Source organism: Pteropus vampyrus, unplaced genomic scaffold (genome assembly GCF_000151845.1).
Source record: "Pteropus vampyrus isolate Shadow unplaced genomic scaffold, Pvam_2.0 Scaffold56, whole genome shotgun sequence".
Lineage (NCBI taxonomy): Eukaryota > Metazoa > Chordata > Mammalia > Chiroptera > Pteropodidae > Pteropus > Pteropus vampyrus.
In genome coordinates, this window is record NW_011888837.1 from 1,108,124 (window position 1) to 1,114,105 (window position 5,982).

The following is a 5,982-nucleotide window of genomic DNA, read 5'->3' on the forward strand; positions in this document are numbered from 1 at the left end:
ATATAATATCTATATTACATGCAACTGTTTGCTTTTAATTCTCAGGTGTATTAAGAAGACGGATATTTTCAGAGAATCTTTGAAGGATCTGAAGACAGTGTGTACTTCTTAATCACTGTTTTCAGAGTTTTTTGACTGAAGCCCAGAGTAAGATATACATATGAACTATTATACTGTACATGTACATAAAAACAAAAATTTCAAAAAAATATGCTTACTATATGTAATATTTTAAAAATATTTAAAGTATAGTACACTTGAATGCTTACTATTTTATTATTTCAATTTTAAAAAAATCTATTTTATATTTAAAAAATGCTCTCTCTCTAAATTGATTTCACGACGTCTGAAGAATGAAAACAGTTTAAAAAATCCGGCTCAGAGTGAAAGGTTCTTAAAATTTTAGATATTAAAGAAAATCCCAAGGAACTCTTTCAAAAGGCAGATTAACAGGTGTAACTTCAGAGATTCTAACTCATTAAGATAGTGTATAATCCAGGAATCAACAATATTCAGAAGAGTCCAAGATTATTCTGATACAGATTGTTAGAAATAAGTTTTTTCTAGTAATTTATGTTCTGTCCTTGGATTAAGTTAGGTCAGCTAAAAATTACATGTCTGCACTAGGCCATGTTGGCTTCCTGCAAGGTTAGTTTAACTGAGACAGACTTTGGTGCCTTGTCCTCAGTTTTCATTGAAGAATGCAAGAAGGAATTTAATATTGCACTTTCATAGGTGCGTTACCAAGACAAGAGTCTTCATAGCATAGCCATGTTGCCTACGTGAAGTTTCAAATGAAATTATTTTCAGTATTATATACCAGGGGAGGCTTTTCTTCCCTTAAAGAATTATTTTTCCTTATTATCAAAAAGGGTAATATTACTGACTACAGGTGACCCTTGAACAATGCAGAGGGTTAGGGGCACTGACTCTCTGAACAGTCAAATATCTGTGTATAATGTTTGACTCCCCCAAAACTTAACTTCTAACAGCCTACTGTTGACCAGAAGCCTTACCAATAACATAAACAGTCGAGTAACACAGATTTTGTATGATATATGTATTATATACTGTATTCTTACAATAAAATAATCTAGAGAAAAGAAAATGTTATTAATAAAATTATGACAAAATATATTTACAGTACTATATATATTTATTGAAAAAAATCATATGTAAAACCTATGCAGTTCAAACTTGTGATGTTTAAAGGACAACTGTATTCGATGCCTTTACAGCCAAGACTCTTTCCTGCTTTAATCATTGTATTCCTAGCACTCAAAACAATGGTTGTCTCATAGTATATATTAACAAAATAAATATTTGTTCAATTGAATTGAAAGCTTCCCTTGGCTGCCAACAATATTGGAGACTAATTTATACCTTTGCTTTGACACTATGGCTTACGTGTGTGCTCATTTATTACCTTTGTGATTTTTGACATTCTCTACTAATTTGTGAGCTTCTGGGGTTTTATGTGGTAAGTTTATATATGTGGCAAGGTCTATATAAATAAATATCACCAAAAACTATTATGTATAATGCATAATAGTTTGAAATTATTTTCACATGTATTACTTTATTTTCTCCACATAAGAGTCTAATTTAAAAACTAAAACTTAGATTTCATAATTTATCCAATGGAGACCAATATTTTCTGCCTATATGATTCACATTCCTTGCATTATATCAGGGATTGGCAAATACAGATGATGGGCCATTTCCTCTCCACTCCCCATTTTGTGTGATCTGTGCACTATACAATGCATTTTTAATTGACTGAAAAAAATTTAAAGAATATTTTGTCATGCGAAAGTTATATGAAACTTAAATTTCAGTTTCCATAAATAACGTTTTACTGTAGCACAACTATACCCATTTGTTTATATGGTGTCTACGTCTGCTTTCAAGCTACAGTGGCAAAGGTGAGTAGTTGCCAGAGACCAAAAACCTTATGTATGGACCACAAAACCTAAAATATTAGCTGCATAAATAAATCTCTGCTCAAGTATAAACTAATTCTACTGTTTTTTTTCTTTTTTCTTTTTCTTTTTTCTCTTTTTTTGATAAACTGAAATGTTTTTCGATATTTCTATTCAATTTATTGTTCCAGCTAAAAGCATAATTTTGCATTAATTAACAGCCATCTTTCAAATGAACAGACATTTCATCTTAATGGGTCTATGCTTTAATATTTTCTCTAGGGATAATCTAGTTTCCATATTTTGACCTGATGTGTAAATATGTTATGTTTTCAGCTAGAATTGACAACCCTTCACATCAGGTCTGTGGAGAGTAAAGAGTCTAGAAGGGTCTGAGTAGGGTCATTGATCTTGAAGCAGTATTTCAGTTTCTTGATGCTTGCAATGTAGTTTCAGCCTCATCTTAGGATGGAGAGAAAGAAAATGAATAGTGGGGTAGAATGGAGGGAGTGAGACTAAAGGCTAACAGATGGAGATGATGAGAGAGAGTTCGAATAATGATACCCAGTTTGTCTTCATAAACTATAAGTTTGGGGCTCTGGCTTTTTACATGTGGAAATAAACCATGTAAAGCAGGAGTCTTCACTCAAGGTCATGATTTGGCCCTGTTGCTCCTGAGTTCTTAGTTCTTAAATCATGTCAGGCTGCTATGTGTGTCTTTCATAAAATTCATAATTCTCTCTAGCCTACAGGACAGTTTGAGGACTTTGATGAAATCTTTATGAGCATTGCATGCACCTGTGGTTTAGAGTATTTGTTTTCCTACAAATATTGTGAAAACTTGGATGCCCAAGTTTGCTGCTGAGATACAGCTAGAGGCTGCCAGCATGTGCTCAATTGAGCTTCAAACCTGTCTTGATTCTCCCTCTGCTCATTTCATGTTGACCACATGACAATAACTTGTTAAGCAGTAATCTTGAGTATCCTCAAGAAAAAATTGCTTAATAATCAGAGAAATGTATGATTGCACTGAGGAGGATATCGGAAGATTCTAAGTCATAACTAAAAGGGTTACATCAGAGCAGGAAAGTTAGCATTTGTCCATTTTCCTGTGTGCTTTCCTATGCTCTGCCATAAAGGTTCATTTTGTTACTCTATTCTACAAAGAATGGAAGGCTAGAACTTTTAATATGAGTTTTGGGTAATTTTCGCCTTGACAGAGTTTCCAGTTCTAACATTATCTGGGGGTGTGGCTGAGCCTGGGGGGCCTCTGACCCCATGGTTGGATGGGGATAAGTAAGATGTTGATTAGGCTGCTCTCGACTGCCTTCTCACACCAGTTTGCTCATACTTTAGTCTTTCTCATCCTTTCATGACAACATATTAGTTTTTCAAAATTGTCGAAAATGTGCATCTTGTAAAAAATGTGCTCAGCGGAAGAAATAGTTCTTCTAGTGCCTCTCCTATGGGGCTTCTGTTAAGCAGAGTTGAAATGTCCAGCTGTTTGACTATTCTTGCATAAGCGACTATTGATTAACTTATCTCCTTTGTTCATGATGCCTCAAATGACTATGAACAAGGAAATAAGTATGAAGGAAGAAAAAAAAGATGGTAATTAACATTTATCAAGTATCTCCTAAGTTATGTGCTTTAAGTTCATTTTTTACTTCAAGTTACAAATGTGACTAGCCCATTGGAAATAGCCTTATTGGATATTATTATCCAGTTTATCGTTGAAAAAAAAAAAAAACCAACAACTACTTTTCAGAGAGGTTAAGCAACTTGGCAAAATCACATACTGGTCAGTGGCAGCATGTTTGTCTAAATTCAATGTCTCTTTTCACCAGACAACATGCACTCACAAATCTACAAGCAGACAAGGCAAGGCAAGGCGCCTCCACTTTCTCTGAAACAGTAGTAATTATATTACTGGGTTGCTATCGTATCTAGGATATTATCCAAAATTGATATATTTGCTCCTTTGTAGAGAAATTGTATTAGTGTTTCCTTCGCTTATTCTATACTGATTCAGGGAGAGTTCAAGTTTTGTTCTAGTAATAATAAAGTACTGCCTAGTAAAGCCTTACTTTTGCATTACATTGCCTATTAGTATACATTAACCATTGCAGAATCTTTAGCTCATCTAGACCCAGGTCCCTTCTCTGTGTTAGTTTATTGAAATATATGTCTGAATTTTCAAGATAAGCTTTTCTTACTTCTCAAGACATTGGGCCAATACATCTGTCCACTGTTTCAGATGTTGGCCTCTGAGGTTCTACTCCCATTTTATCTACTCCACTCTCTTGACAGATGTCAATAACATAAAGTAGGGCCCAGGGTTTATGCTCCTTCAGAATCCAAGGAAGAAAGCATGAAAGCAAGAAAGGATAAAGAAGTGTCTACATAAGAAATGTCCAAACCCATAGAGAATTTTTATAAGAGATTATCTGAGCCAAACTGTTACCACTGGGGGTGATTTGAACTCCAGTGTCGCCCCAGCGGCATGGGGGTGGTAATGACGCAGAAGTGCAATTACCATTTTTCCTCGGCTCTTCCCCACCAACATAGCATGTGCTGGCTGAAAAATTACTGTTTGGCTATTGCCCATGGGAACATAACATTCTAACAATAAGCTTTCTGCTTCTGTACCCCCGCTTGCACACCCAACTTGTGGGTCGACAGGTAGTGAATAGAAGAAAAATAGACCTTTGTGTTCAGACAGAATGAAGAATGGGATTCGGTGCTTAAAATCCCTGTACCTCTACATTTCAGGGCTGCTTAATTTAGGGTCTGCGTACCCCTGGCAGACCCAGCTGGCTGAATAAAGAGTGTGTTTCCTATAACTCACTGATTTCTGGTGGTCTGTGTGTCTTTCGGGGGCTGGAGGCTACAACATTTGGAGGCCCCAGCGAGATCTCAGGGAGTGGCCCTGGGATCTAAGACTGGACTGGCCTCCGAAGCAGTTGCTGTCCCTGTTATAGATTGAAAGGGGTGGCCAACCTGAGACGTTCCAGGGCCCTCGAATGCTGCGACGGGGTTAATGCAATCGTCAAGGATGCAACCTTTAGGACACGCTCTTTGTTCCTGGTCCCGACGGGAATCTGGAATCTCTGAGGCCTCAGTGTCTGGATAAAAGGTACCTTCTTGTTTCTGTTGACTGGTCAGTGGGGTTCTGTGGAGAGACTGGACACAGTCATATCTCTTGGACTGTGGCCAGGCTGTGGGACGCCACCTCTTGTGTCCTGTTGTTGGGTTCTGTTTATTGTCTCTGGTCTTGTCTAGGTTGTAGGTGGTGGACTTCTCTGGGTCCACCTACACACCCCGGTAATTGTTCTTGCCTGAGTGTCTGTTTTGTGTTTTCTGTGAAAGCGATGGAGGGAAGCCTGAGTTCATAGAAGACATCCTTGGGGTGTCTCCTGAGACATTTCAAAGAAGGGTTTGTAGAGGGAGCTGACTATGGCATAAAGTTTTCTCCAGGCAGACTAAGAACATTGTGTAAAGTTGAGTGGCCATCTTTTGATGTAAACTGGCCTCCTGATGGTTCTTTTGACAGTGGTTTAATGAGGAATGTTTGGAAGATTGTCACGGGAGATCTGGGACATCCTGATCAGTTTCCCTACATTGATCAACAGTTAAACCTTGTTCAGACACCCCCTCCTTGTATCTGCCGGTGTGCCCTTTCTCTAGGGCGTGAGTCTTGGTTGTGGGCACCCCGATACATACAGCAACTGAATCTCCTAGACGGCCCAGTCCCTCAGTCCTCCAATCTCCACCGGAGGACAGTGACCTTCCCCCACCCTATAATCCAGGACAACAGAGGCCCAATAACACCGTCTCACCTCCTTGGACGCGGGCAGGTAACCCCTATGGGTCTCCTGCTCCTGCTCCGGGCAGGGCACCAGCCAATACCACCACCCCAGCCATTCTCCCCTTGCAAGAAACACCACCCCAGGGGCATCACACAGACAGGCCTTTTATGGTTTACGTGCCTTTCTTGACTAGTGACCTATACAACTGGGAGGCACAGAATCCGCCTTTCTCTGAGAAACCCCAGGCATTA